General features: G+C 40.1%; 1 long non-coding RNA gene across 1 annotated transcript in view; it reads left to right on the top strand.

The window, feature by feature from the left end:
* The first annotated feature begins 6,699 nt into the window (after window positions 1-6,699).
* Window positions 6,700-15,858, top strand: part of LOC137544511 (uncharacterized) — a 38,461-nt gene continuing 29,302 nt past the window's right edge. The window contains exons 1-2 of the long non-coding RNA XR_011025890.1: window positions 6,700-6,840; window positions 6,997-7,052. This is a non-coding gene — a long non-coding RNA (uncharacterized lncRNA). The remainder of the gene's footprint in view (window positions 6,841-6,996; window positions 7,053-15,858) is intronic.

Genomic DNA, 15,858 nt, shown 5'->3' on the forward strand with positions numbered 1-15,858 from the left:
ATTAAGAGCAACACTCAGAATACAACATCAGGAAGGCATGAGATCTGCATTATTGCAGCACCAAATTACTAGTAATTTTACCATGATAGGCTATCAGTCGTCAGAATGGCAAAGCTTTGGCTGACTGAGCTATCCTTCTCTTCCGTGCATGCATATGAGGAACACGATGATCCATGAATTGGTGCACTAAATATTTTCCTTGTTTATTTTTTGTAAGCTACTATGTATTTTTCAAACATTTAAGTATAACTGAACTTAAACTGTTTTATGCATGCACACAATTACTGTGCCTGAACAGGGGGCTTTAAATTGGGCAAAATGTTGGGTGGATTTTATAACATTTGCTCATCTCTGTCTATAATAGCTGATAGCTACAATGTTCACACTTGCTTTGAAGTGTCAGTTTATTACTTCAAACATATTTGTGCAAGGTGTGCCTTTTTATTGATACAATACTAAAGTACACATTTCACATTCTTTTCTGATTAGTCACCAATGTATGGAGGCATTTAGCAATTTTTACCACATTAAAATTCCATGCTTTATGCATGTTATAACTTATAATAAGCCACATGCTTGTAATATTTTATTCTTAATAAAAGAAAAGAGGCTTCAACATTTTTTTCATTCTTGTCATAGCACAAGTGATTAATCTGAACCTGTATGTTGTAAGGCTCACTTTAAATTCCAATATGGAGACAGATTAATTTTATAGATAATCAATTCATATTAAACAGTGTATGTTTTGATTTTGAAAACAGAGGGGGGAAATTCGATTACTGAAAATATATAAACAGGTAGCTTTTTTTTCAAGATATTTATTTTCAGCCATGTAATGTTAATAGTTAAGTTTATCTAGCTTGCAAACAACCCGATTAAATGTATTAGCTGATTGCTCTGCACGTAATAGTGTATTTTACCTGGCTTGACAATTCAAGAAGATACTTTTGAGTGTGTTTTTAAGACGTATGTGTCTGCCTACCCTGAAAACAAAGTAGCTCATTAGTGCAGCAAAATATCCTTGTTTGGCCTCGTGATCAGTTTGTAAAAGAGTTGTGACTGCCCTTCTTGTCTTTCTCTTAGATCTGGCTGTTACCATTGGTAACTTTACTAATATTGTTTTTGTTTTGCACAGACCACTAGGAGTATTAGAACTATTGGGACATTTATATTGATCTGGATTGCAGTAGGGCATTAGGCAAACTCCCCTTTCTCCTTGGGTTATTCATTTAAGGATTTTTATTACAGTTTCACTATGTTTTATTTAATTGTAGACCTTAATGGGAGAGGATCTTTGGGCATCCTCTTATTGTGGAGAAGGGGGAATTAAGCAAGGAAGGAACTTGTTCAGCATACATATCAGTGTTTAATATTAGGAATAAAAATAAATAATTCTCAATACAGTTCTGAAACAAGTCCCGGTTACTGCATGTAAACTTCTATGTGGAAAACTTAAAGAAAACATGAGCCAAAGCTCAGGTTCAGAAATACATACTTACCTAAGGAAAGGGAAGCATCTGGATCCTAATGAGGCTTCCTTTGCAGTCCTCCGGTCCCCTGCCACTCCCGGGAAACTCCAGCTGATCGGGCCACACTTCTGTCATGAGTGCGCACATGCCTGCGCAGTAGCTCAAAGCCACTCGTGCACGAGAGGCTCAGGCTTACTGCACAGGCACAGCCATACTTGCAAAGGTGCAGTTCAGAGTGCTTGAAGAGGAACTCAGCCCTGATCAGATTACCGACAAGCAACAGGGGACCAAAGGACAGTGAGGGAAGCCTCATTACGTTCCTGAGGCTTTTCTTTTCACAGCTGTGATTTTGTACCCCAGCTTCGGCTCAGGTACACTTAAAAACTTTATACTGTAAGGAGTCTTTCAGATATTCCTCTCTTTCTGCCCCCTCCTTCTGCATGCATAGGAGTACAGTACTCCTAAAGCCTCATACACATGCAAGATGAAACGCAATATAGTGACCCATGATGCATTGTCAGTGATCAGACCAGCGGATCGACCCGGCTGAGAGCATTGTTCTCTCTACTCAATCACCCGCTGCACGAAGCTCCTTGTGTCCCACCCCATCTGCCCTCCGTTCCTCTGCATAGCAACAAAAGGTGTTGCCGGCTCGCCTGTTTTCTAACACTTCTGTCACTGTAGCCGAACAGATCAAGTCCTGATCCCTGCCAGATCAGGCCACGCATGTATGACTGTGACTGGACAAATCTACTGGGCCGTCCAGCAGAGGGGGTGACAAGGGAGCCCACGGACTGAAGGAAGCCCCAGGTAAATATCAATCCTTTCATTTTTTTTTTCATCTCGGGTAACAAAAAAAGAAAAGTCACATTTCCTATACAAATAAAAATATTGGAAAGTTCCAAGATTTTAGATTCCATTAAAAAAAAGACATTAGGGAATTCCAAGATGTTTTAAGCCAGGGGTTTTTTGTTTTTTTCTACAATGTGCCACAATACTGAAGATTCAGGGAAGACCGGTAAATGCATCTTTACAAAGTCTGTTGGGATAGTCAAAGATACATTTGCTTGCGTTTCCTGAATCTGTTAACTGAATTTGGTATTATTATGAACATCATAAGGCCAATTTAAGGCACCTTTCAGCTTTTCAGTTTTCATCTGAGCTTCTTAATAGTCCATTCATTAGTCCACTGATCTGAATCCCTTAGGCGCATTCTCATTGGTGCAGATCAAGGGACCATTTGGATTCCACAGCAGGAGATTTAATGATGCTTGTGCCATGGTTCTCTTTCAGCATTCTTAGTAAAAGTGCTCCCACCATAAGTTACTCTTCCCTACCCAGTTACCCCATGTTCATGAGAACACGTTGAGAATTAGCCACTTGTCTTCAACATGATCAAGGGGGCTTTACGGATGTGTGGGGTAACTACTGCTCCCCAATCAAAGAGCCCCTACCTCATGCCTTGGATTATGCAGTCTGGTCCCAGTAATTAGTAGGGCTGTGGAGACGCCTCGACTCGGACTCTTTAATCTAATACTTACCAGGGCTGTGGAGTTGGTACAAAAATCAACCAACTCCGACTCCGCAGTTTATGAAACTCCTGACTCCAGGTACCCAAAATCGCTACAACTCCTCGACTCCGACTCCACAGCCCTGGTAATTAGCCTATTTGCAAATAAAGTTTAAAAAGGGCTTGGGGCAAAGCTAATTTTAAAAAAAATATTGCAAAATGTTGAAAAAAAAAAGTAAAAACCATGAGATAGAATTAGTAAAAAACTGAGGCTATAAGTAATGGTGCTAAATTACTGTTTGGTTAAAGCAAGAGAAAGCACCTTTCTAACGCTCAAGGCAATTAGCTTAAAGTCATTGGAGGCTGCCATATTTATATTTTTTTAAACAACCCTGAAACACACTCAGTCAAACTTATGTCAGAGCACCTGATCTGCATGCTTGTTCTATGGCCAATGTATTAGGCAGAGGATCAGCAGGGCAACCAGGCAATTTGGATTGTGTAAAAGGAAATAAATATGGCAGCTCCATATCCATCTCACATTGGGTTCCCTTTAATGTACCAGTTATTTAGGAAAATGCACAGTGATTGCAAGCACTAAAATGATAAGCTGGTTTGTGTGTGACTAAGCTGCAAACATGTTATCTTCGTTGTATCTATTGTATTTTAGATCACAATGCACAGAGACCATGTTGGGCTTCCATAATTGTATGATTTTTTGCATTGATGCCCAAAAACTTGGCACTTTGTGTACCATTAAAAGTATTTAGAAAACTAAAGTTGGTAAACTGTGTGATGCAGGGGCAATATGAAATTTGCATGCGCCTAGACTTTTTTTCATCTCTACAACTAAATTAGGTTTTGGACTCTGAACCTAGAGCTATACAACTGAAATATGATCTGAAATCATGCAAAATTCTCTGACACACCTTTTTAATGTCTGTGCAAAATTAAGTTTAGTTATTGAGGGTCCTTCACACTAGGAGCTGTTCCGTGCGTTTTGATGGATCTTAGGATGCAGTTAGAAAGGAGACTTTAATGTTACCTTCACATTAGACAAAGCGTTCCAGAGCAATATGTTATAACGCATCTGGGAGCTTTTAATCGTCTAGCGCCAGCATTTTCCCGATGGTTGAATTAGAACTAGCGCCGCTGATCAGCTTCGAACCACAACTTCCCGATGTCATGCTGTAGGTCATAATGCGTTCACAAAATCGGGTTCGTGCATGCATGACCTAATGCAGTATGGCCTGTGTCTGTGCAGTACGCTCCTGGTGACATCAGCGGGATTGAGGACATGGCAACGCAGGCGCAGTGATTTTCAGACTTTAAAGTCTGAAATTCTAGAAGTGAACCGGAGGCGGGGCCAGAGCATCGGTGAGTGGCTGCGCGGGCACAGGATGTCTGCGGGGGACCATTAGATGCCCCGGGTAAGTTCAACTCATTTTCCCCTGACCCCCCCTACAGTATCCCTTTAAGAGTTTGCACTCAGAACAGACCGCAAACCCCTCTCATAAAGGGGAGCCTGCTGGCTCCTATTTAGGGGTATTTTGATGCACGTGGTGTTTCAGATATTACTGTATGTAAACTTTTTGATGACGTACTTTTTGATGGGACATACTTTCAGTGATTGTTCAAAAAGTTTACATACAGTAATATCTGAAACATCACGTATGTTAAAATACCCCTAAACAGGAGCCAGCAGGAAGAACAAAAACACTGCTGCACATCAAACCAATATTTTTTTTACAAGAATAGACTCTGGCCTTTTATAGATGTCATGTTACTCTAGAAATTATGGCACTTGCTTTCTATTGGCTACCACAAATAAACTGATAATCTGCACAAAATAAAAAAGAGAAAAGCCCTCCTGGTGCATAAGGAATACATGATAACAACATCAGTACTCACAAAACAGCAAGTAAGGTTTGACTGGACCAACCACCATGAATCAAATTCAGGATTGCTGCTCCTATGTTCCTGGTAGATGTTTTCCGTTGTTGGGAATCAACAACTGAACCATTATTGATGTGAACCTCGCAAAATGCGTGAAGTCTAGCATGCTTTTTAGTTTGTAAAATAAAAGCCTTTATATTTTATTTTGGGATGCTGAAGTCCATTACATAAGATTTTGCTTGGAGCCGATGGTGAGCAGTAGCCTACCTTTCATCTGATTCCTGATTCATCTTCCATAGACATAGGAGTTGCAATCATGAACTCGATTAATGGTGATTGGTCCACTCAAACCTTACTTGCTGATTGGTCAGATCTGATGCTTTCAGCATCTTTTCCAGCTGAGCTGCTCTCATATTATGCTGCTTTATAGATGTGTTATGAATAGGCGTAGCTATGGGTGGGCAAGGAGAAACACATGTCCCCAGGTGCAGAATTGTAAGGGGGCGCAGAACATGGCCACCGCACACCCCAGTGAGTGAGAGGCAGCTCACTGGCTGCCCGAAGTGCCCCTGCTTCTCTTGCTCCCTCTGCAGAGGAGTGCAGAAGTGTTAACAGCAGCAGAACAAGGAGGCACATCTGGCTAACTATAGGGGTTATATCTAAACGTGGGGAAGGTAGGCACATCTGGCTATCTAATGCTGGGAATACACCATGAGTTTTTTTGACAGATAGATGGCTCAATAAATAATTTCCGACAGGTCTGATCTGATTTCAATCGCTTTTCTGATCGATTTTCTCATAGATCAAAAAAAATTATCGGAAAATCAATCCTCCAGTAAATCTGCCAAAAAAGTATAAAAGTGTGGGAGGGAGGCACATCTGGCTATCTAACGGGGGGCACATTTGGCTATCTTATCAAGGGATAAGTACTTCTTATCAATATTATTATTATTAATAATAATACATATATATTTAAAGTTGCTAGAAATATAAGCAGGATTGACTTATTAATAGTGCCAAGTAACAATAATAAATTGCAAAGTGCATTAAACCATATAAACCACAGATTCCATTATATTTTGTTGATGATCATCTACTATGGGATACTTTATATAAAATATACCTTTTATGTTGTTAAATAAAGTGTAGAAATGTATAATACCCATAGATCATCAGTGTGCGCCTGAATGTTTTTCTATAAGTTTCTTTCTATATGTTGTTACTATCATAGAATCAAAATACATTAAGTATGAGAAACATGCATCAGAATAAGAATACATAAATGTACATCAGCCATAACCAAATAAATGCCTACTCTAAGTTTACTAATTTTGTATGTGTAATAGAAATAAATGAATAAATAAGTGTAAAAGGAGATTAAAATTTAAAAGTATTAGTAGAAATATTCTCTGGTAATTCCCAATGGGGACAATTTGTGTTTCTTCCTTAGCACTTTATTACGTTAGGTTATTAGTGTACTATATGTGCCAGAGACATTTCCTGGTTAAGATACTAGCTGCTGCTGTACGTACAGTATCTGTGTCTCAGTGAGGCGTTTCCTGCATCTAAAGTACTTGCAGTTTCTCCCTGGGCGTTTTCAGCACAGAAGCACTGCCTTTTTTTCTGAATGAGTGTCCTTTGTGTAACCTCAGTAATTCAGAACTTCTTTGATTCAGAAGGGGCTGCCCTTTTTTTCTTACGTGATTACTTGTCCCCAGAGCATGTGATTGGTCAGCTGCTAATTGGCGGTACTCTATAAGACTCCAAGCACTTGAGTTGTACTGAGCTTACTCGTAGCTCTCTCTTTCTCTCTCTGACACACTGTTCAGGCAAAGCTGGGTGGCAGCAAGGATCCTGTGAATAAGATTTTCTGTTTCTGTGGATGTAACTATGCCTCTGAGAGACAGCAGATACATTTGGATAGACCTAAGGACTGGGATTTAACTACGACTCTAGTCATCCTAGGTGTGTGCTTTTTAAACACCGAAGAACATGTTCAGTTTTCCCTGAGAAACCTATTTGAATACAAATGTTTATTTTTATTGTTTTAAAATGGTAATTGGATCTTCAAAAAGGACAGAGAATGTTACTGAGCTTGTCTTTTTTTTCTATTTCCTTTAGAATTGAAGAAAGATTATTAACGGACCTGGAGTATCATCATTTAAAATGTGTTTTAGGTAAGCACTGAGAAATGTGTTCTTAATTACTATTGTATATCGGTGCTATTCATTTACAGACATTTTAACAGCAGTAGTGTAGAGCTATGCTGCCTAATGTGGATTAGGTTATGCCAGGCAGTAATGTCTGTTCTGAAGCACATGGTCGGCATGAATGACTTTTCTCTAACGTAATGCTGCTGACACATGACTTGGGCAGTGAGCAGTGCATGTCTGCTGATCCACACTCTGTTAAAGGCAGATAGAGAAGCTGTGATTCAGTAATTCCATTATTTCACTGAGGATACTATTAATATTGAGAAAGTTTTCACTTACTTCTGTGAAATGGAAACAAGGGAAAGATGATATTTCATGGTGTGTTTAATCCATCTGCTTGACAATACAGATCAGTTTTTTTAGCTGAATTAGCATGTGCAGTATATGTTTTTCTAGATTATTTTCTAATTTGGAAATTCTCAGAATAAGTTGGGAAATGTCCTATTTGTAGACTGTTTTAAGTTTAATTGTCAAGGGTTACTAAAACTAGAAGTAACTACCATTTTATTGCCAATCGTAAACTGTAGATCTGAACAGGAAAATGTTTCATATAAGCTGAAACAATCCTAAATTGATTTTAGATAAGATTCATGTGCAAGGAGAACCGTCCCTTATCAAACCAGAGTTTTCACATATTCCTTCAGTCATAGGTGTGGCAATGTTTTACTAGCTTGGTGTGTAACTAGCTAAAGTTTACCTGTCATGTTAAAAATGACACTTTGAAGATTGATGATTGCTGAAAGAGTGACATTCAGAACAATATGTCCTGTGTAGTTTTTCCAGTTTTAGCAAAGTGGAGGAAATGGACTGTTAGCATCAGTTTAAGTGAATGGTATGCTGGTTTGTAAAGTCAAGTGCTGCATAATCTAGTGACATGATCGTGTGTGATCTTATGTAAGTAACATCATATCCTCATTCCTTCCTACGCGATATAGTTATGTCACATCCTGCAGTCTTAATATCCTAAGCAGTCTCATGACGCCTGCCTTTAAATGTCATCCATTGTGGAAAGTGTTTAGGGTTGTCCCACACCATTAAAAACAGAGTTGTCTTGTAGTACATTACATCTTTTTCATGTTGTTAAACTCCAATGTTACCAGTATTGCTGGATTCAGAGTATAATGAGTACAGAGAATGCACATTTTACAAGATGAGATCATTGTGTGCATTTTTTCACAAAGTGATTTTTAACTTGTGGAACTAAATGCTTCTCAAATAGAGCTTTTAGGGAAGATCATCTACCAAGCTGACTGACAGACTGTCAAAAACCATAGAATACTTTACAATTTATTAGAAATGATTTTAAGTCCAACACTGGGTATTACAAATGGGGCACTTTATAACTTAATTTCCCAACACTGCATAGCATAAAAACTAAAATAACAGTAAAAAAAACTTGCCTATATCAGAAAGTTAGTTGAAATGTAGCAGTCAAATTACATCTTTTCCCATTCAATATCAGACCCAAAAGATGAATGCTATCTCCTGTGATAGAAATGCAGTGCACATTAATGAATGTACAATAAAATAAATATAACAGGCTCCCCTCTCAGGATGACACAGTATGGTCAAGTTGGGGCACATAATTGACTCTCTAACTTCTCATTGGTACTGAGACTCATTGGAGATCCAGGAGCAATCATTTTAGAATAGAAACTGAGTATTTTGGCAACTATTGACACTTTCATTTTTTCCATCATTCTAGGATCAGTGGAGTCAGGGGTCAAGGTGTGTGTGTCTGTGTGTAAGGTGGGGGTCCTACCCAGATGGGTTTCATAAATCCATTCTTCAAGAGAAAAAAGTTAGCAGCAGTCGCATGACATCTGTTGGGTTTCCAATTAGTAGAAGGGTTGTTTCATCTTTTTCTTATTGTTTTTGTGCATTTATACACTCTATAGAGTACATTGAATATTTAATGCATGTCACAAGCTGTTCCTGAGAGAAGCTCAAAATCTAATCCATAGTCATAGTCTAAACTAAAGTATTCTAAAGTTTAAAGTCCCCACAATAGTCTAAGGCCAGTTTTGTGGGAAACAAATTGAAATATCAGAATATTTTTAGGATTTGTTGGTAAAACACACACAAATATCAGGAAAACATTCAAACACCCTGCAGATTTTTGTCCTGGATAGACCCGGAAGTCCAGTGCTGGAAAGCATGGTGCAAGCATCTAGGACACATTGGTGCCCTTTATAAATTATAGATTGTTACTTGGAGGGTAGGTGGGTGTTCAGTTAGTTTTTTAAGAGGTGATATTTTAAATGTATTGACATTTATTCAAATATTGTACATAAATATCCATTGTATCTGTAGAAGTAGACATATTTTGTACCGTCTTAGCTATTGGTAGACTGTAAAGCATCAAGTGATCATTTTCATTTGCTTACTGCGTATATTTATTAGGTGATAACTCGAATTATAATTCAAGTTCTAAATGACAGTTACACCATGTCTGATGAAGAAACCTACAATGGGCCTGATTCACAAAGCGGTGCAAACACTTTGCACGCCTGTGAAAAGCCCTTTGATCTGAAGGAATTTGCGTGAACTCCTGCGCGCAAAGTTGTGCGCGTGTAGCACGGTGCACTACGCGCGCAGCGCACCGTGCTTCGCGCGAAGTGCCCATTAAGCCCTATGGGACTTTGCGCGCAAAACTTTGCGCGCGGGAGCTTCGCACGAGTTAGAGCACAAAGCGGGGATAACTTTGCTAGTGCAAAGGTTATCACGCCTAAAGTCTTTTAGGCGTGATAACTGAGTTATCACCGCTTTTTGAATCAGGCCCATTGTCTCCAAAGCTTGTAACTGTCACCTGTTCAGCTAATAAAAGCTGTATTAAACTACATTTCACTATATATGTTATACACATAATTGCACTGGGTATCATTCAGCACGTAGTGTCAAATAACCACATAATATTGTGTCAAAAGTATGTTTGGAATTTGCATGTGACACCACACATGGATAACCTAAGTTGGTAGTATTCACTACCATTATCTTTGTTTTTCCTTTTTGGGCATTCTAAACAATTAATACATTTAAAATAATTTCTTAAGAACTTTTAATCTTTATATGGTTGCCATGAACATATTTTCAGTATACACTACTTGATATTGTTTAAATATTCTCATTTGAAGCATTTTTTTCAGTTGTCATTATTATGGAGGTATGAATAGATATACTGTCAATAATGTTTTTAAAGGATAGCTGTCCTTATAAAGTACAGATTTAAAAAGCTGAGACAACTTGTTTGCATCCACTGCCTCCTCTCTCTCCAGGAGCTAGATGTTGCTGCCTAGTAAGAAATAGACATTCTGTCTATTTAGTGGTATGGAAAGGCTGTCTGCATTCAACTGTAACGTAGGCACAGCAGCCAGTATTAGTGGTTGTAAGCAAAAGAAGATCCCTTGGCCCTCAATCCTTTCACCTGTGAATGAGAATGAAAAGGCACAGGCCGACTGAGAGGCAAACAACAGATTAAAATAACAGCAACTCACACTTTGTGCTTGGTGGACAGAAAGTACATCATTTGAGGGACAGTCAATGGCTGTCCACCCAGCACAAAGTGGGATTTGCTGTTATTTTAATCTGTTGTTTGCAAACATTACAACAAACCAATATTATGTCATATTTTTTATATTTGTATATTATTACTTGTATTATGAATGATAAGTTGTCTTGTACTAGTTACATAGTTACATGGTTATTTTGGTTGAAAAAAGACATACGTCCATCGAGTTCTAAGAGCTATTGTGGCTTTTGCCGTGAAACGCGTTGTCAAGTGCACCAATAAAAATGTTCTGAATTTTACCCTGAAATACAAATTGTCTTTGTCTAGAACGAGACATCCATAAGCTACGACCCTTCTAAGAATACTGTTGGATACTACCTTATAGTTATAGAAATACATATTTACCTTCTCATAATGGGCGCCTCCAGTTCCTTTCAGTACTTAGTATTTACCCCTAGTTTCAGGGGGGATTAGTCTAAGGTTTACTCCTGGACCTCAAAAATCCTTTTTATTGGAGCAGCGACAATGACGACCCAAGGCCGAGTGGGGACAGCATTTCCCCACAGGTGTAAACGAATAGTTGCCTCAAACAGCAACCTATCTTTGTGATTATATTTCTTGCTTTCTTCTTGATTATCCTGGTGACCTAACAATATTGCGCCAGATTGGGCTCCCGGATCTCCCTGTTTGTTTTCTGCACAACTCTACATTTTTGATAAACGTATTTTGTAATTTCAGTTATCCTTTAATGATCATTTTAACCTAGGCCTCAATTTATCGACCACTGAAATATATTTAGGAGACATAGGGAATGACGTAAGGAATGATATAAGAAAAGATGTTCCTGGAAATCTCATGTTATATCGCAGTTTTGTTGTTTAGATGATTCACTAACTTTACCAGGATTTTGCTAGGTGTGTTTTCTTATGTATGATAAGTATTTTAAAATAGTATTTTGGTAGAGAGAGATTTACAGCTGCTATTCACCCGCTAGCATGATATTCTCATGCTTGATTTAGGGACTAATGTTAGAGCCACAAAAAACAGGTATTAACTGTTTGGCACAAATTTGTAGTGTTTTTGCAATGTTACAGCACAGCAGCACTGCTTACGTTATATTTAGATAGTTAATAATATACAGGGCCGGCCCGCTCATGAGGCGGGGTGAAACATTTGCCTCAGGCGGCAGATCTGGGGGGACGGCACCCGCCTGTCCATGGATGCTGGGCCCGCCCGCCGAGCTAAAGGGGTAGCTGGCAGAAAGGGGGTATTGGGCCTAGCGGTGGGGAGGGGGGTCGGATCCTCCCTCCCTCGCCTGGGTCCCCCGATCTGCGCTCCTCCTCCAGCGTTAAGTACTACCCTGCATATGATGAAGAGGCAACGGGCGGGGGCATCACTCACCTCTTCCGCGTTCCATCGTGTGCTCCACTGACGTCACTTCCGGCAACACCGCCCACTGTATTGTAAGTGGACGGCCTTGCAGGAAGTGACGTCAGTGAAGCGCACGATGGAACGCGGAAGAGGTGAGTGATTCCCCCGCCCGTTGCCTCTTCATCATATGCAGGCTGGTACTTAACGCTGGAGGAGGAGCGCAGATCGGGGGACCCAGGCGAGGGAGGGGGGTATGCGACCCCCCTCCCCACCGCTAGGCCCAATAACCCTTTTCTGCCAGCTACCCCTCCAGCTCGGCGGCCCACGGCTGGGGGAGGTTGGGGGGGACGGCGATTTTTTCTAATTTTGCCTCAGGCGGCAAAAGGTCTAGGGCCGGCTCTGATAATATATATAATACAGGTCCTCTTTCATATGCAAACCAGTAGGGTCCTCAATCATTTAGCATGTTAGTCCACCGGTAAAAAAAAAAATCACCAAGCTCATTCCTATAGCCAACATGAATTTTAGCTTTAGTTCAATGTCTTGTGAGGAGCATAGAACGGTTGACCTGCCCCCTCTCCACTTCAGACATCTTCCTTGCTCCAAAGAGCTGCTCAGTAGTAAGAATGGAATATGTGATGCCAGTCTGCTCTGTTAAAGAAATAAACAGATAGTTATATCCTCCCTAGATGAATAACTTAAGAGTTATTTTCCAGATGATTTACTTACCCTAAAGGAAACCTGGGACGAATGGATATAACACATTTATAATTACTTGGGGCTTCCTCCAGCCCCTTCAGGACACGGGCTCCCTTGCCGTCTCTCCGGGCTGCCCTAGTCATCCGCTAGCTGTCCCAGTACTTCTGTCAGTCACACTCCATTGTGCATGCTTGGCCTGGCTGGAGCGCCACTGAAAGAAGTTCCAGGCCATGGAAAAATCCTGAAATACTCTGTGCTCATCATCAGAAAATCTGTCCTACAAAACACCTCCCCAACAAGACATCTATAGGTTAATTCAGGGCTAGTTCACACTGGGCACTTTGATAGCGTTTTGCTGATTGCCGGCGATCAGCAAAACGCTTTTTTTCACTGTGCAGGAAAGGGATTTTTGAGTGTTTGCTTTTTGTGATTCTTTAACATTGAAATGCAATCACTTCAAATCACTCCAAAAATGCTGCATGCACCATACAGTGTGAACACTACCACTGAATTGCATTAGCAGCAGTACTGCCAAAGCGCCAAGTGTGAACCAGCCCTCAGACTGTTTAAATCAGCAAGAAGTACTGCACACTGGTCATGTCTCTTCCTGCTGACTATGCTGACTAACAGCATGCATGAGGGGAGGCTGGGCTGCTTTGCATATATATAAAGGGAGCCACACTGTTTTTTCTTAGACTTTTGAAATAAAATAAAAAAACAAGGATTTCCTGCATACCAAACTGCCATTAATAGCAGAAGTTCAGCATGGTGTACAACACCTGCTTCCTGTTCTAGCTAAGCTATTTATGCTTTAACCACTGCATTAAATAGGTAACTCCTCTATTATTGTATATATTTGCAATGAGGTAACTGTTCCCTACAAACTGTGAATTATGCATTACATAAGGCGTGATACCAGGCAGTCATTATCTCTTGCAGCATTGCATCCTTCTCAGAGGTTCCACTAAACAATATAGAACTGAACAGGTGTGTTGCCATACATGTCCAATTATTACCATGAATACCAAATACAATGGGATTTAATGATAAGGGTAGGAGGGGGGAAAACTAGGGAAAGAAGGGATGAAAGATTGAGGAAAGGGGAGGTGTGGGGAAAGGTAAATGAGAGAGTGAGGAACAGTTCCTTGGTTCTGTTATTTACTATTTTCCACTCCTCCCCTTTCCACATCTGTCTCTCCCTGCGCCAGTTTTCTTCCCTCCTTAAATCCCATTTTCTTTGGTATACATGTCCTTTTCAGTTGATTATTCATAACCTCATAGGGGTTAATTCACTAAGAACAATAGTGCGAGTAACCTCCTGTTACTCGCGTTATTTAATCAGCGCGCCTTAATTTTGAGTCTCTGGCTCTGCACACGACACACGCTAATGGCAGCGTAGCGTGCCTAATTAAGTTTGGTTAGAGGAGTGCTACCTATACTGTGCATAGCGAAAGCTAGTAAATTGCACCTGCTACTTCCCAATAACGGGTGCTCCGCTCGTCCCGTCCTGAGCCCCTTCAGGTCCAGTGGATTCAAAGGACGAGATCTCTGCACTTTGATTGGCCCAATAGGCTGCCTGTCACTTAACAGGCATAAGTTACTAGCGCTTGCTATGCACAGCATAGTGAGCACCCCTCTAACTGAACTTAATTACGCACGCTACGCTGCCATTAGCGCGCATAGCGTGCAGAGACTCAAAATGAAGGCGTGCAGATTAAATAGTGCGAGTAACAGGAGGTTACTCAAACTATTATTCTTAGTGAATCAACCCCATGGGCCCTTATTCAAATAACTTTTTCTTGCTTGCTGTTGTTTTAAGGCATTTTAACAATTTGTGAAAATGTCACCTAAGAGACAACTTAGGAGAAAAAGTTAATTGCATAGAAGAGAAGAGAACCAGTCAAACTTCCTAGGAAATCTTACACATTCGCAACTACCTGTATTGTAGTAGTACCTTCACTTATTTATTTTAGTAAAGGTTTCTCTCTTACATAACCAGCTTGTGCCCCCTTGTTGTATGTACTGTGCTGTAGATGAAAACATCATTTACATAATTTCACAGATGTTTATTACTACATTTATACAAATCAATTTAATAGCCTATACTTTGTGCCTTTTCCCCCATTTCCAACCTTTCAGGTTAACTTCCATTGCTTTACATTTTTAGTCATCGACTTTTTAACTCTCTACAAATCTATTTTATCCCATTTACATTACAGTGCCCACAACGATGCTCTATAAATTATTTATGCAATAGGAGTGTTCCTGTGCAGACCACGCTGCCCCCTTTCCAGCCTGTAAATATTAGTGATGTTTCTGTGCACGCTGTACCGGAGAGAGCAATAATATAAGTGAAACCATAAAAACTAATGATTAAATAATACAAACATTTTTTCAAATGAAGTGATGTTAGTAGAAACTAGCTGATTGAGCAACCTTTTGAGTTTTCTATTTTTGGGGGATCTATATATAGCTCCACCACTTTGTACTTTTTTCAATCAAATGTAGGGTTTAAGTGATTTGCAAATATTTGCATTGTTTTATTTACATTTTGCACAACGTGTTATGCTAACTAGGTTGTAAAAACAATTAGGGTCCTTTCACACTGCATCAGTGTTGCATAATAATTCTGCATGTGAACTCATTGCGCATATAATTCTTTGAGACTGCTCACTTCTCTGCGTAACAGATTGCGTTATTCTAACTCACTGCATGCAGGCTTTGAATTAATGTCTATGCCCAGTCTCAGTTGCAGTTCACTCACCTATTATGCAACTTACACAGTGTGAATCCAGCCTTATAATAGAAGTACATTTATTCATTAAGCTTCTCTCATGAGCTATGTATGATTTTATCTTGTTCTTACCAGGGGTGTTTCTAGGTTCCTGGGAGATCCGGGGCACACCTGGGCACCAAGAGGAAAAGATTATGCAAAAAAAAAGGGCATGGTCATGCTGTGGAAAGTAGGCGTGGTCATAGGTGGGGCCAAATGTACATGAACATAGCAGTGGTGTAACTTAAATATATTCGATAGGCAGTATTTCACATAAACCTGGCTTCTGTCTGTCTTGTTTTTGGCTGGCTGGCCTGTGTGCTGTACCTGGCTGGCGGTTATGCTGGGCTTGCTGTTGGTGATGCTGGGCTGCCTTGCTGGTGGTGATGCTGTGCCGGCCTGGCTTTGCTGGGTGCTGG

The sequence above is a fragment of the Hyperolius riggenbachi genome, chromosome 2 (genome assembly GCF_040937935.1).
Source record: "Hyperolius riggenbachi isolate aHypRig1 chromosome 2, aHypRig1.pri, whole genome shotgun sequence".
Taxonomy (NCBI): domain Eukaryota; kingdom Metazoa; phylum Chordata; class Amphibia; order Anura; family Hyperoliidae; genus Hyperolius; species Hyperolius riggenbachi.